We start from the raw sequence: 15754 nt of genomic DNA, 5'->3' as shown, positions 1-15754 counted from the left end.
AGTTTTGTGGGCAGGTTTGTAGGCAGGTTGGTGCCAGGTTTGTCAGCACGTTTGTTGGCACGTTTGTTTGCACGATTGTTGGCACGTTTGTTGGCACGTTTGTTGGCAGGTTTGTCGGCAGGTTTCCAGGCAGCTTTGCAGGCAGGTTTGTCGGCAGCGTTGTCGGCAGCTTTGTCCGCAGGTTTGCAGGCAGGTTTGTCGGCACGTTTGTTTGGCAGGTTTGTTGGCAGGTTTTTCGGCAGGTTTGTAGGCAGGTTTGTTGGCAGGTTTGTAGGCAGGTTTGTCTGCACGTTTGTTTGGCAGATTTTTAGGCTCCTTTGTAGGCAGGTTTGTGGGAAGGTTTGCGGGCAGGTTTGTTGGCAGGTTTGTGGGCAGGTTTGTAGGCAGGTTTGTGGGCAGGTTTGTTTGCAGGTTTGGAGGCAGCTTTGCAGGCAGGTTTGTGGATTGGTTTGTAGGTTGGTTTGTTGGTAGATTTGTAGGTAGATTTGTAGGTAGGTTTGTAGGCAGTATTGTCGGCAGGTTTTTTGGCAATTTTGTCAGAAGGTTTGTTGGCAGTTTTGTAGGCAGGTTTTTGGGCAGATTTTGTCGGCAGGTTTGTCGGCAGGTTTGCCTGCAGGTTTGTGGGCAGATTTTTAGGAAGGTTTGTCGGCAGCTTTGTTGGCAGGTTCATCGACAGGTTTGTGGGCAGGTTTGTTGGCAGCTTTGTCGGCGGGTTTGTTGGCAGGTTTGTTGGCAGGTTTGGAGGCAGGTTTGCAGGCAGCTTTGTTGGGAGGTTTGTTGGCAGGTTTGTTGGCAGGTTTGTTGGCAGGTTTTTTGGGAGGTTTGTTGGCAGGTTTGTTGGCAGGATTGTAGGCAGGTTTTTAGGCATGTTTGTTGTCAGGTTTGTTGGCAGGTTTGGCGACAAGTTTGTTGGCAGGTTTGTGGGCAGGATGGTAGGCAGGTTGGTCGGCAGGTTTGTTGGGAGGTTTCTGGGCAGGTTTGTTGGCAGGTTTGTGGGCAGGTTTGTTGGCAGGTTTGTTGGCAGGTTTTTAGGCAGGTTTGTTGGCAGGTTTTTAGGCAGGTTTGTTGTCAGGTTTGTTGGCAGGTTTGTCGGCATGTTTGTTGGCAGATTTGTGGGCAGGATGGTAGGCAGGTTGGTCGGCAGGTTTGTTGGGAGGTTTGTGGGCAGGTTTGTTGGCAGGTTTGTAGGCAGGTTTGTGGGCATGTTTGTTGTCAGCTTTGTTGGCAGGTTTGTGCGCAGGTTTGTTGGCAAGGTTGTGGGTAGGTGTGTAGGCAGGTATGTTGGCAGGTTTGTTGGCAGGTTTGTGGGCAGGTTTGTTGGCAGGTTTTTGGGCAGGTTTGTAGGCAGGTGTGTTGGCAGGTTTGTGGGCAGGTTTGTTGGCAGGTTTGTGGGCAGGTTTGTTGGCAGGTTTGTTTGCAGGTTTGGAGGCAGGTTTGCAGGCAGGTTTGTGGATTGGTTTGTAGGTTGGTTTGTGGGCAGGTTTGTGGGCAGGTTTGTTGGCAGGTTTGTGGGCAGGTTTGTTGGCAGGTATGTTGGCAGGTTTGTAGGCAGCTTTGTTGGCACGTTTTTTGGCACGTTTGTTGGCAGGTTTGTTGGCAGATTTGTCGGCAGGTTTGTTGGCAGGTTTGTTGGCAGGTTTGCAGCTCGGTTTGTCGGCAGGTTTGTAGGCAGGTTTGTCGGCACGTTTTTCGTCAAGTTTGTGGGCAGGTTTTGGGCAGGTTTGTGGTCATGTTTGTGGGCAGGTTTGTGGGCAGGTTTGTAGGTAGGTTTGTTGGCAGGTTGGTAGGCAGGTTTCTTTGCAGTTTTGTTGGAAGGTTTGTTGGCAGGTTTGTTTGCAGGTTTGTCGGCTGGTTTCACGGCAGGTTTGTTGGCAGGTTTGTTGGCAGGTTTGTTGGCAGGTTTGTTGGCAGGTTTGCAGGCAGGATTGCTGGCAGGTTTATCGGCAGTTTTGTTCGCAGGTTTGTAGGCAGGTTTGTCTTCACGTTTGTTTGGCAGATTTGTGGGCAGGTTTGTTGGCAGGTTTGTAGGCAGGTTTTTAGGCAGGTTTGTTGGCAGGTTTTTAGGAAGGTTTTTAGGCAGGTTTGTTGGCAGGTTTTTAGGCAGGTATTTTATGCAGGCTTTGGGCAGGTTTGTGGTCATGTTTGTGGTCAGGTTTGTAGGTCGGATTGTAGGTCGGTTTGTTGGCAGGTTGGTAGGCAGGTTTCTTTGCAGTTTTGTTGGAAGGTTTGTGGGCAGGTTTGTAGGTCGGATTGTAGGTCGGTTTGTTGGCAGGTTGGGGGCAGGTTTCTTGGCAGTTTTGTCGGGAGGTTTGTTGGCAGGTTTGTTGGCAGGTTTGTTTGCAGGTTTGTAGGCTGGTTTGTCGACAGGTTTATAGGCAGGTTTGTTGGCAGGTTGGTCGGCAGGTTTGTAGGCACATTTTTAGGCAGGTTTGTCGGCAGTTTTGGCGGCAGCTTTGTCGGCAGATTTGTCGGCAGGTTTGGAGGCAGTTTTGTGGGCAGGTTTGTCGGCAGGTTTGGAGGCAGTTTTGTGGGCAGGTTTGTTGAGAGGTTTGTCGGCGGGTTTGTCGGAGTGTTTGTTGGCAGGTTTGTCAGCAGTTTTGTGGGCAAGTTTGTAGGCATGTTTGTCGGCAGGTTTGTAGGCAGGTTTGTCGGCAGGTTTTTTGGCAGGTTTTTGGCAGGTTTGTAGGCAGGTTTGTCGGCAGGTTTGTTGGCAGGTTTCTTGGCAGTTTTGTAGGCAGGTTTGCAGGCAGGTTGGTTGGCAGGTTTGTTGGCAGGTTTGTAGGCAGGTTTGTTGGCAATTTTTTAGGCAGGTTTGTTGGCAGGTTTGTCGGCAGGTTTGGAGGCAGGTTTGTCGGCATGTTTTTTGGCAGGTTTGTGGGCAGGTTTCTTTTGTAGGCAGGTTTGTTGGCAGGTTTGTAGGCAGGTTTGTTGGCAGGTTTGTTGGCAGGTTTGTGGGCACGTTTTTTGGCAGGTTTGTAGGCAGGTTTGTCACCAGATTTGTACGCAGGTTTGTTGGCCGGTTTGGAGGCAGGTTTGTAGGCAGGTTGGTTGCCAGGTTTGTCGGCACCTTTGTTGGCACGTTTGTTTGCACGTTTGTAGGCAGGTTTGTCGGCAGATTTGGCGGCAGGTTTGTAGGCAGGTTTGTCCGCAGGTTTGTTGGCAGGTTTCTTGGCAGTTTTGTAGGCAGGTTTGCAGGCAGGTTGGTTGGCAGGTTTGTTGGCAGGTTTGTCAGCAGGTTTGTTGGCAGGTTTGTTGGCAGGTTTGTTGGCAGGTTTTTAGGCAGGTTTGTTGGCAGGTTTTAAGGCAGGTTTGTTGGCAGGTTTGTTGGCAGGTTTTAAGGCAGGTTTGTTGGCAGGTTTGTCGGCAGGTTTGTCGGCAGGTTTGTTGGCAGGTTTGTTGGCAGGTTTGTTGGCAGGTTTGTAGGCTGGTTTGTAGGCAGGTTTGTTGGCAGGTTTGTTTGCAGGTTTGTAGGCTGGTTTGTAGGCAGGTTTGTTGGCAGGTTTTTTTGGCAGATTTGTAGGCAGGTTTGTCGGCAAGTTTGGTGGCAGGTTTTTAGGCAGGTTTATTTGCAGCTTTGTCTGCAGGTTTGTTGGCAGGTTTGCAGGTAGGTTGGTTGCCAGGTTTGTCAGCACGTTTGTTGGCACGTTTGTTGGCACGTTTGATGGCACCTTTGTTGGCACGTTTGTTGGCACGTTTGTTGGCACGTTTGTAGGCAGGTTTGGCGGCAGGTTTATAGGCAGGTTTGTCGGCAGGTTTGTTGTCAGGTTTGTAGGCAGGTTTGTAGGCAGGTTTTTTGGCAGGTTTTTAGGCAGGTTTGTAGGTTGGTTTGTGGGCAGGTTTGTGGGCAGGTTTGTTGGCAGGTTTGTTGGCAGGTTTGTTGGCAGGTTTGTTGGCAGGTTTGTAGGCAGATTTGTTGGCACGTTTTTTGGCACGTTTGTCGGCAGGTTTGTTGGCAGGTTTGTTGGCAGGTTTGTGGGCGGCTTTGCATCCAGGTTTGTAGGCATTTTAGTGGGCAGGTTTTTAGGCAGGTTTGTAGGCAGGTTTGCAGCAGGTTTTTCGGCAGGTTTGTTGGCAGATTTGTCGGCATGTTTGTTGGCAGGTTTGTGGGCAGTTTTGTGGGCAGGTTTGTGGGCAGGTTTGTGCGCAGGTTTGTTGGCAGGTTTGTGGGCAGGTTTGTGGGCGGCTTTGCATCCAGGTTTGTAGGCATTTTAGTGGGCAGGTTTTTAGGCAGGTTTGTTGGCAGGTTTGTCGGCAGGTTTGTCGGCAGCTTTGTCGGCAGCTTTGTCGGCAGGTTTGGAGGCAGTTTTGTGGGCAGGTTTGTTGAGAGGTTTATAGGCAGGTTTGTTGGCAGGTTGGTCGGCAGGTTTGTTGGCAGATTTGTAGGTAGGTTGGTGCCAGGTTTGTCGGCATGTTTGTTGGTACGTTTGTTGGCACGTTTGTTGGCACGTTTGTTGGCGCGTTTGTTTGCAAGTTTGTTGGCACGTTTGTTGGCGCGTTTGTTTGCAAGTTTGTTGGCACGTTTGTTGGCAGGTTTGCCGGCAGGTTTGCAGGCAGGTTTGCAGGCAGGTTTGTCGGCACGTTTGTTTGGCAGGTTTGTTGGCAGGTTTTTCGGCAGGTTTGGCGGCAGGTTTGTTGGCAGATTTGTCGGCATGTTTGTTGGCAGATTTGTGGGCAGTTTTGTGGGCAGGTTTGTGGGCAGGTTTGTGCGCAGGTTTGTTGGCAGGTTTGTTGGCAGGTTTGCAGCTCGGTTTGTCGGCAGGTTTGTAGGCAGGTTTGTCGGCACGTTTTTCGTCAAGTTTGTGGGCAGGTTTTGGGCAGGTTTGTGGTCATGTTTGTAGGCAGGTTTGTGGGCAGGTTTGTAGGTAGGTTTGTTGGCAGGTTGGTAGGCAGGTTTCTTTGCAGTTTTGTTGGAAGGTTTGTTGGCAGGTTTGTTTGCAGGTTTGTCGGCTAGTTTCTCGGCAGGTTTGTTGGCAGGTTTGTTGGCAGGTTTGTGGGCAGGTTTGTTGGCAGGTTTGTTGGCACGTTTGTGGGCAGGTTTGTTGGCAGGTTTGTTGGCAGATTTGTAGGTAGGTTGGTGCCAGGTTTGTCGGCATGTTTGTTGGTACGTTTGTTGGCACGTTTGTTGGCACGTTTGTTGGCGCGTTTGTTTGCAAGTTTGTTGGCACGTTTGTTGGCAGGTTTGCCGGCAGGTTTCCAGGCAGCTTTGCAGGCAGGTTTGCAGGCAGGTTTGCAGGCAGGTTTGCAGGCAGGTTTGTCGGCACGTTTGTTTGGCAGGTTTGTTGGCAGGTTTGTTGGCAGGTTTTTCGGCAGGTTTGTAGGCAGGTTTGGCGGCAGGTTTGGCGGCAGGTTTTTCGGCAGGTTTGTAGGCAGGTTTGGCGGCAGGTTTGGCGGCAGGTTTGTAGGCAGGTTTGCAGCAGGTTTTTCGGCAGGTTTGTTGACAGATTTGTCGGCATGTTTGTTGGCAGGTTTGTGGGCAGGTTTGTGGGCAGGTTTGCAGCTCGGTTTGTCGGCATTTTTGTAGGCAGGTTTGTCGGCACGTTTTTAGTCAAGTTTGTGGGCAGGTTTTGGGCAGGTTTGTGGGCAGGTTTGTAGGTAGGTTTGTTGGCAGGTTGGTAGGCAGGTTTCTTTGCAGTTTTGTTGGAAGGTTTGTTGGCAGGTTTGTTTGCAGGTTTGTCAGCAGGTTTGTAGGTAGGTTTGTTGGCAGGTTGGTAGGCAGGTTTCTTTGCAGTTTTGTTGGAAGGTTTGTTGGCAGGTTTGTTTGCAGGTTTGTCGGCTGGTTTCTCGGCAGGTTTGTTGGCAGGTTTGTTGGCAGGTTTGTGGGCAGGTTTGTTGGCAGGTTTGTTGGCAGGTTTGTTGGCAGGTTTGTTGGCAGATTTGTAGGTAGGTTGGTGCCAGGTTTGTCGGCATGTTTGTTGGTACGTTTGTTGGCACGTTTGTTGGCACGTTTGTTGGCACGTTTGTAGGCAGGTTTGTAGGCAGGTTTGTCCGCAGGTTTGTTGGCAGTTTTGTGGGCAGGTTTGCAGGCAGGTTTGTTGGCAGGTTTGTCAGAAGGTTTGTTGGCAGGTTTTTAGGCAGGTTTGTTGGCAGGTTTTTAGGCAGGTTTGTTGGCAGGTTTGTCGGCAGGTTTGTCGGCAGCTTTGTCGGCAGCTTTGTCGGCAGGTTTGGAGGCAGTTTTGTGGGCAGGTTTGTTGAGAGGTTTATAGGCAGGTTTGTTGGCAGGTTGGTCGGCAGGTTTGTAGGCACATTTTTAGGCAGGTTTGTCGGCAGTTTTGTCGGCAGCTTTGTCGGCAGATTTGTCGGCAGGTTTGTCGGCAGGTTTGGAGGCAGTTTTGTGGGCAGGTTTGTTGAGATGTTTGTCGGCGGGTTTGTCGGAGTGTTTGTTGGCAGGTTTGTCAGCAGTTTTGTGGGCAAGTTTGTCGGCAAGTTTGTCGGCAGGTTTGTCGGCAGGTTTGTTGGCAGGTTTCTTGGCAGTTTTGTGGGCAGGTTTGCAGGCAGGTTGGTTGGCAGGTTTGTTGGCAGGTTTGTAGGCAGGTTTGTTGGCAATTTTTTAGGCAGGTTTGTTGGCAGGTTTGTCGGCAGGTTTGTCGGCAGGTTTGGAGGCAGGTTTGTCGGCATGTTTTTTGGCAGGTTTGTGGGCCGGTTTCTTTTGTAGGCAGGTTTGTAGGCACGTTTTTTGGCAGGTTTGTTGGCAGGTTTGTAGGCAGGTTTGTCACCAGATTTGTCAGCAGGTTTGTGGGCTGATTTGGAGGCAAGTTTGATGGTAGATTTGTTTGTAGTCAGGTTTTTCGGCAGATTTGTCACCAGATTTGTTGGCCGGTTTGGAGGCAGGTTTGTAGGCAGGTTGGTTGCCAGGTTTGTCGGCACCTTTGTTGGCACTTTTGTTGGCACGTTTGTAGGCAGGTTTGTGGGCAGATTTGGCGGCAGGTTTGTAGGCAGGTTTGTCCGCAGGTTTGTTGGCAGGTTTCTTGGCAGTTTTGTAGGCAGGTTTGCAGGCAGGTTGGTTGGCAGGTTTGTTGGCAGGTTTGTTGGCAGGTTTGTTGGCAGGTTTGTCAGCAGGTTTGTTGGCAGGTTTGTCGGCAGGTTTGTCGGCAGGTTTGGAGGCAGTTTTGTGGGCAGGTTTGTTGAGAGGTTTATAGGCAGGTTTGTTGGCAGGTTGGTCGGCAGGTTTGTAGGCACATTTTTAGGCAGGTTTGTCGGCAGTTTTGTCGGCAGCTTTGTCGGCAGATTTGTCGGCAGGTTTGTCGGCAGGTTTGGAGGCAGTTTTGTGGGCAGGTTTGTTGAGATGTTTGTCGGCGGGTTTGTCGGAGTGTTTGTTGGCAGGTTTGTCAGCAGTTTTGTGGGCAAGTTTGTCGGCAAGTTTGTCGGCAGGTTTGTCGGCAGGTTTGTTGGCAGGTTTCTTGGCAGTTTTGTGGGCAGGTTTGCAGGCAGGTTGGTTGGCAGGTTTGTTGGCAGGTTTGTAGGCAGGTTTGTTGGCAATTTTTTAGGCAGGTTTGTTGGCAGGTTTGTCGGCAGGTTTGTCGGCAGGTTTGGAGGCAGGTTTGTCGGCATGTTTTTTGGCAGGTTTGTGGGCCGGTTTCTTTTGTAGGCAGGTTTGTAGGCACGTTTTTTGGCAGGTTTGTTGGCAGGTTTGTAGGCAGGTTTGTCACCAGATTTGTCAGCAGGTTTGTGGGCTGATTTGGAGGCAAGTTTGATGGTAGATTTGTTTGTAGTCAGGTTTTTCGGCAGATTTGTCACCAGATTTGTTGGCCGGTTTGGAGGCAGGTTTGTAGGCAGGTTGGTTGCCAGGTTTGTCGGCACCTTTGTTGGCACTTTTGTTGGCACGTTTGTAGGCAGGTTTGTGGGCAGATTTGGCGGCAGGTTTGTAGGCAGGTTTGTCCGCAGGTTTGTTGGCAGGTTTCTTGGCAGTTTTGTAGGCAGGTTTGCAGGCAGGTTGGTTGGCAGGTTTGTTGGCAGGTTTGTTGGCAGGTTTGTTGGCAGGTTTGTCAGCAGGTTTGTTGGCAGGTTTGTCGGCAGGTTTGTCGGCAGGTTTGGAGGCAGTTTTGTGGGCAGGTTTGTTGAGAGGTTTATAGGCAGGTTTGTTGGCAGGTTGGTCGGCAGGTTTGTAGGCACATTTTTAGGCAGGTTTGTCGGCAGTTTTGTCGGCAGCTTTGTCGGCAGATTTGTCGGCAGGTTTGTCGGCAGGTTTGGAGGCAGTTTTGTGGGCAGGTTTGTTGAGATGTTTGTCGGCGGGTTTGTCGGAGTGTTTGTTGGCAGGTTTGTCAGCAGTTTTGTGGGCAAGTTTGTCGGCAAGTTTGTCGGCAGGTTTGTCGGCAGGTTTGTTGGCAGGTTTCTTGGCAGTTTTGTGGGCAGGTTTGCAGGCAGGTTGGTTGGCAGGTTTGTTGGCAGGTTTGTAGGCAGGTTGGTTGGCAGGTTTGTTGGCAGGTTTGTAGGCAGGTTTGTTGGCAATTTTTTAGGCAGGTTTGTTGGCAGGTTTGTCGGCAGGTTTGTCGGCAGGTTTGGAGGCAGGTTTGTCGGCATGTTTTTTGGCAGGTTTGTGGGCCGGTTTCTTTTGTAGGCAGGTTTGTAGGCACGTTTTTTGGCAGGTTTGTTGGCAGGTTTGTAGGCAGGTTTGTCACCAGATTTGTCAGCAGGTTTGTGGGCTGATTTGGAGGCAAGTTTGATGGTAGATTTGTTTGTAGTCAGGTTTTTCGGCAGATTTGTCACCAGATTTGTTGGCCGGTTTGGAGGCAGGTTTGTAGGCAGGTTGGTTGCCAGGTTTGTCGGCACCTTTGTTGGCACTTTTGTTGGCACGTTTGTAGGCAGGTTTGTGGGCAGATTTGGCGGCAGGTTTGTAGGCAGGTTTGTCCGCAGGTTTGTTGGCAGGTTTCTTGGCAGTTTTGTAGGCAGGTTTGCAGGCAGGTTGGTTGGCAGGTTTGTTGGCAGGTTTGTTGGCAGGTTTGTTGGCAGGTTTGTCAGCAGGTTTGTTGGCAGGTTTGTCGGCACCTTTGTTGGCACGTTTGTTTGCACGTTTGTAGGCAGGTTTGTCGGCAGGTTTGGCGGCAGGTTTGTAGGCAGGTTTGTCGGCAGGTTTGTTGGCAGGTTTCTTGGCAGTTTTGTAGGCAGGTTTGCAGGCAGGTTGGTTGGCAGGTTTGTTGGCAGGTTTGTAGGCAGGTTTGTTGGCAGGTTTGTTGGCAGGTTTGTTGGCAGGTTTTTAGGCAGGTTTGTTGGCAGGTTTTTAGGCAGGTTTGTTGTCAGGTTTTTTGGCAGGTTTGTCGGCATGTTTGTTGGCAGGTTTTTGGGCAGGATGGTAGGCAGGTTGGTCGGCAGGTTTGTGGGCAGGTTTGTGGGCAGGTTTGTTGGCAGGTTTGTAGGCAGGTGTGTCGGCAGATTTGTTGGCAGGTTTGTAGGCAGGTGTGTCGGCAGATTTGTTGGCAGGTTTCGTGTCAGTTTTGTAGGCAGGTTTGCAGGCAGGTTGTTTGGCAGGTTTGTTGGCAGGTTTGTTAGCAGGTTTGTTGGCAGGTTTGTTGGCAGGTTTGTTGGCAGGTTTGTTGTCAGGTTTGTTGGCATGTTTGTCGGCATGTTTGTTGGCAGGTTTGTGGGCCGGATGGTAGGCAGGTTTGTCGGCAGGTTTGTTGGGAGGTTTGTGGGCAGGTTTGTTGGTAGGTTTGTTGTCAGCTTTGTTGGCAGGTTTGTGGGCAGGTTTGTCGGCAGGTGTGTTGGCAGCTTTGTTGTCAGCTTTGTTGGCAGGTTTATGGGCAGGTTTGTTGGCAGGTGTGTTGGCAGGTTTGTTGTCAGCTTTGTGGGCAGGTTTGTTGTCAGCTTTGTTGGCAGGTTTGTGGGCAGGTTTGTAGGCAGGTGTGTTGGCAGGTTTGTTGGCAGGTTTGTGGGCAGGTTTGTAGGCAGGTTTGTTGGCAGGTTTGTAGGCAGGTTTGTAGGCAGGTTTGTTGGCAGGTTTGTAGGCAGGTTTGTTGGCAGGTTTGTTGGCAGTTTTGTGGCAGGTTTGGCGGCAGGTTTGTCGGCAGGTTTGTTGGCAGGTTTGTTGGCAGTTTTGTGGCAGGTTTGGCGGCAGGTTTGTCGGCAGGTTTGTCGGCAGGTTTGTAGGCAGGTTTGTTGGCAGGTTTGTTGGCAGGTTTGTTGGCAGTTTTGTGGCAGGTTTGGCGGCAGGTTTGTCGGCAGGTTTGTAGGCAGGTTTTGAAGGCAGGTTTGTTGGCAGGTTTTGAAGGCAGGTTTGTCGGCAGGTTTGTCGGCAGGTTTGTTGGCAGGTTTGTAGGCAGGTGTGTCGGCAGATTTGTTGGCAGGTTTCGTGTCAGTTTTGTAGGCAGGTTTGCAGGCAGGTTGTTTGGCAGGTTTGTTGGCAGGTTTGTTAGCAGGTTTGTTGGCAGGTTTGTTGGCAGGTTTGTTGTCAGGTTTGTTGGCAGGTTTGTCGGCATGTTTGTTGGCAGGTTTGTGGGCAGGATGGTAGGCAGGTTTGTCGGCAGGTTTGTTGGGAGGTTTGTGGGCAGGTTTGTTGGCAGGTTTGTTGTCAGCTTTGTTGGCAGGTTTGAGGGCAGGTTTGTCGGCAGGTGTGTTGGCAGCTTTGTTGTCAGCTTTGTTGGCAGGTTTATGGGCAGGTTTGTTGGCAGGTGTGTTGGCAGGTTTGTTGTCAGCTTTGTGGGCAGGTTTGTTGTCAGCTTTGTTGGCAGGTTTGTGGGCAGGTTTGTAGGCAGGTGTGTTGGCAGGTTTGTTGGCAGGTTTGTTGGCAGGTTTGTAGGCAGGTTTGTTGGCAGGTTTGTTGGCAGGTTTGGCGGCAGGTTTGTCGGCAGGTTTGTAGGCAGGTTTGTTGGCAAGTTTGTTGGCAGGTTTGTTGGCAGGTTTGTTGAGAGGTTTGTCGGCGTGTTTGTGGGCAGGTTTGTATGCAGGTTTTGTGGCACCTTTGTTGTCAGGTTTGGAGGCAGGTTTGTAGGCAGATTTGTCTGCAGGTTTGTGGGCAGATTTTTAGGAAGGTTTGTGGGCAGGTTTGTTGGCAGGTTTGTTGGCAGGTTTGGAGGCAGGTTTGTTGGCAGCCTTGTTGGGAGGTTTGTTGGCAGGATTGTAGGCAGGTTTTTAGGCAGGTTTTGTTGGCAGGTTTTTCGGCAGGTTTGTTAGCAGATTTGTCGGCATGTTTGTTGGCAGGTTTGTGGGCAGGTTTATGGGCATGTTTGTGCGCAGGTTTGTTGGCAGGTTTGTGGGCATGTTTGTAGGCAGGTTTTTAGGCAGGTTTTGTTGGCAGGTTTTTCGGCAGGTTTGTTAGCAGATTTGTCGGCATGTTTGTTGGCAGGTTTGTGGGCAGGTTTGTGGGCGGCTTTGCATCCAGGTTTGTAGGCATTTTAGTGGGCAGGTTTGTAGGCAGGTTTGTTGGCAGGTTTGTTGGCAGTTTAGTAGGCAGGTTTGTTGGCAGGTTTGTTGGCAAGTTTTTAGGCAGGTTTGTTGGCAGGTTTGTCGGCAGGTTTGGAGGCAGGTTTGTCGGCATGTTTTTTGGCAGGTGTGTCGGCAGGTTTGTTGGCAGGTTTCTTGGCAGTTTTGTAGGCAGATTTGCAGGCAGGTTGGTTGGCAGGTTTGTTGGCAGGTTTGTAGGCAGGTTTGTTGTCAATTTTTTAGGCAGGTTTGTCGGCAGGTTTGTCGGCAGGTTTGGAGGCAGGTTTGCAGGCAGGTTTGTCGGCGGGTTTGTCGGCGGGTTTGTCGGCGGGTTTGTCGGAGTGTTTGTTGGCAGGTTTGTTGGCAGGTTTGTTGGCAGGTTTGTTGGCAGTTTTGTCGACAGGTTTGTCGGCAGGTTTGTTGCCACGTTTTTTGTGCAGGTTTGTAGGCAGGTTTTTAGACAGGTTTGTTGGCAAGATTGTAAGCAGGTTTGCAGGGAGATTTATTTGTTGGAAGCTTTGTTGGCAGGTTCATTGGCAGGTTTGGCGGCGGCTTTGTTGGGAGATTTGTCGGCAGGTTTGTCGGCAGGTTTGTGGGCCGGTTTGTAGGCAGGTTTGTTGGCAGGTTTGTAGGCAGGTTTGTTGGCAGGTTTCTTGGCAGGTTTGTTGGCAGTTTTTAGGCAGGTTTGTCGGCAGGTTTGTCGGCAGGTTTGTCGGCAAGTTTTTAGGCAGGTTTGTCGGCGTGTTTGTGGGCAGGTTTGTCGGCAAGTTTTTAGGCAGGTTTGTTGAGAGGTTTGTCGGCGTGTTTGTGAGCAGGTTTGTCGGCAGGTTTGTCGGCAGGTTTGTCGGCAAGTTTTTAGGCAGGTTTGTTGAGAGGTTTGTCGGCGTGTTTGTGGGCAGGTTTGTATGCAGGTTTTGTGGCACCTTTGTAGGCAGGTTTGGAGGCAGGTTTGCAGGCAGGTTTGCGGGTTGATTTGTAGGTTGATTTGTTGGCAGGTTTGGTGGCAGGTTTGGAGGCAGGTTTGTTGGCAGCCTTGTTGGGAGGTTTTTTGGCAGGATTGTAGGCAGGTTTTTAGTCAGGTTTTGTTGGCAGGTTTTTCGGCAGGTTTGTTGGCAGATTTGTGGGCAGGTTTGTTGGCAGGTTTTTCGGCAGGTTTGTTGGCAGATTTGTGGGCAGGTTTGTGGGCAGGTTTGTGGGCAGGTTTGTGCGCAGGTTTGTTGGCAGGTTTGTGGGCAGGTTTGTGGGCAGGTTTGTTGGCATGTTTGTGGGCAGGTTTGTTGGCAGGTTTGAAGGCAGGTTTGTTTATAGGCAGGTTTGTTGGCAGGTTTGTTGGCAGGTTTGGAGACAGGTTTGTAGGCAGGTTTGTTGGCAGGTTTGGAGACAGGTTTGTAGGCAGGTTTGTTGGCAGGTTTGTTGGCAGGTTTGTTGGCAGGTTTGTAGGCAGGTTTGTTGGCAGGTTTGTAGGCAGGTTTGTTGGCAGTTTAGTAGGCAGGTTTTTAGGCAGGTTTGTCGGCAGGTTTGTCGGCAGGTTTGTCGGCAGGTTTGTCGGCAGGTTTGTCGGCAGGTTTGTCGGCAGGTTTGTCGGCAGGTTTGGAGGCAGTTTTGTGGGCAGGTTTGTTGAGATGTTTGTCGGCGGGTTTGTCGGAGTGTTTGTTGGCAGGTTTGTCAGCAGTTTTGTGGGCAAGTTTGTCGGCAAGTTTGTCGGCAGGTTTTTTGGCAGGTTTTTGGCAGGTTTGTAGGCAGGTTTGCAGGCAGGTTGGTTGGCAGGTTTGTAGGCAGGTTTGTTGGCAATTTTTTAGGCAGGTTTGTTGGCAGGTTTGTCGGCAGGTTTGGAGGCAGGTTTGGAGGCAGGTTTGTCGGCATGTTTTTTGGCAGGTTTGTGGGCAGGTTTCTTTTGTAGGCAGGTTTGTAGGCACGTTTTTTGGCAGGTTTTTCGGCAGGTTTGTCACCAGATTTGTTGGCAGGTTTGTTGGCCGGTTTGGAGGCAGGTTTATAGGCAGGTTTGTTGGCAATTTTTTAGGCAGGTTTGTTGGCAGGTTTGTCGGCACCTTTGTTGGCACGTTTGTTGGCACGTTTGTAGGCAGGTTTGTTGGCAGTTTTGTGGGCAGGTTTGCAGGCAGGTTTGTTGGCAGGTTTGTCAGAAGGTTTGTTGGCAGGTTTTTAGGCAGGTTTGTTGTCAGGTTTGTTGGCAGGTTTGTCGCCATGTTTGTTGGCAGGCTTGTGGGCAAGATGGTAGGCAGGTTGGTCGGCAGGTTTGTTGGCAGGTTTTTAGGCAGGTTTGTTGGCAGGTTTTTAGGCAGGTTTGTTGTCAGGTTTGTTGGCAGGTTTGTCAGCAGGTTTGTTGGCAGGTTTTTAGGCAGGTTTGTTGTCAGGTTTGTTGGCAGGTTTGTCGGCATGTTTGTTGGCAGGTTTTTGGGCAGAATGGTAGGCAGGTTGGTCGGCAGGTTTGTTGGCAGGTTTGTCGGCACGTTTGTAGGCACATTTTTAGGCAGGTTTGTCGGCAGGTTTGTCGGCAGGTTTGTAGGCAGGTTTGTAGGCAGGTTTGTCGGCAGGTTTTTTGGCAGGTTTGTCGGCAGGTTTTTTGGCAGGTGTGTCGGCAGATTTGTTGGCAGGTTTGTTGTCAGCTTTGTGGGCAGGTTTCTTTTGTCGGCACGTTTTTTGGCAGCTTTGTAGGCAGGGTTGTCACCAGATTTGTCGGCAGGTTTGTGGGCTGATTTTTAGGCAGATTTGTCGGCAGGTTTGTGGGCTGATTTTTAGGCAGGTTTGTCGGCAGGTTTGATGGTAGATTTGTTTGTAGGCAGGTTTTTCGGCAGGTTTGTCACCAGATTTGTTGGCAGGTTTGTTGGCAGGTTTGTTGGCAGGTTTGTTGGCAGGTTTTTCGCAGGTTTGTTGGCAGGTTCGTTGGCAGGTTTGTAAGCAGGTTTGTTGGCAGGTTTGTAATTGTTCTCGGATGTCTCCTTTTCACCGTCCACATGATTGATTTTGTCACGCATCATTGTCATTTAATTATGCAAACAATAAACAAGGTTTGTTGTTGGCAGAAGGTTTGTAATTGTGCAAATGCATGGACAAACCTCGATGGCGATGAAAAACACATCTCACCGGAACATCATCAGCTGTAGAGTGTTTGCTCTGACCCATGCTCTTCGTATGGTTACCATCATGGCTGTTCTGCAAGGTTCACAAACAAAACGAACATGGATGGTCATTGGAAATGTCGAAGCAAGAGTTTTAAACGACCCTTCCATGTCCTTATTGTTGATGCTGCGTGGGATGAAGTGTTCTCGGAACCCAACAGTTGTTCAAAATAGAGGTTTCTTCGGGTAGGTGAGGTGAGGTGAAGAAAATATTGGTGAGATCAAAGCGTAATGTAATAAAAGGGTCAGTGTGTTTATTAAACAATGTAAAAATGACAGACCTTTTGACCTTTTGACCTTTCGAGAGACCCACTTCTCCCCACTCCAAATATAACCCTTTTCTTCTTTCCCCTTCCTTCGATTTCACCCCCAAACTTATTTCCCTTCTTTACACTCACTCCACTGCCATCCTTTCTCTCTCATCATCATCTTTACTTTTTTTCATTTTTTTCAATACGGGTTTTCCATCTTCGGTCACCTGTGTGCAATGCATTGTGGGTATCTGGGTGAGAAGCCACCATAGTTAAAATCGGTTATATTTTGTCATTCATGATCGTTATAATGAAATTGTGTGTGAGAATGAAATCCTGATGAGTTGAAATTGGACTAACTAAAGGTCTTTTGAACCAGGTGGGACTGGAACAACGACAACGATAAAGAACAAACAGATATTGCAAACCCTCGGCAGGGTTTGTATGAAGTGTTCACGATGTCGGTTCATGTTCATAAAGCGGAAAAACAGACTTTTTCGGTTTTATTGTGTTCAATATATTCATGTTCCAACTAATGTACTTTTTAGACATGCTCACGTTCCAATCGTAATACTCCATACACACTCACATTGTTAATAGTACATCCTTTAAAGACACACTCACATCGTTAATAGTACATCCTTTATAGACACACTCACATTGTTAATCGTACATCCTTTAAAGACATACTCACATTGTTAATAGTACATCCTTTATCGACACACTCACATTGTTAATCGTACATCCTTTATAGACACACTCACATTGTTAATAGTACATCCTTTATCGACACACTCACATTGTTAATAGTACATCCTTTATAGACACACTCACATTGTTAAGAGAACATCCTTTATCGACACACTCACATTGTTAATAGTACATCCTTTATCGACACACTCACATTGTTAATCGTACATCCTTTATAGACACACTCACATTGTTAATAGTACATCCTTTATAGACACACTCACATTGTTAAGAGAACATCCTTTATCGACACACTCACATTGT

Source organism: Eptatretus burgeri, chromosome 5 (genome assembly GCF_056783735.1).
Source record: "Eptatretus burgeri isolate ZD-2024b chromosome 5, Ebu_testis_v1, whole genome shotgun sequence".
Taxonomy (NCBI): Eukaryota; Metazoa; Chordata; class Myxini; order Myxiniformes; family Myxinidae; genus Eptatretus; species Eptatretus burgeri.
Note: the sequence above shows the minus strand (reverse complement) of the source record.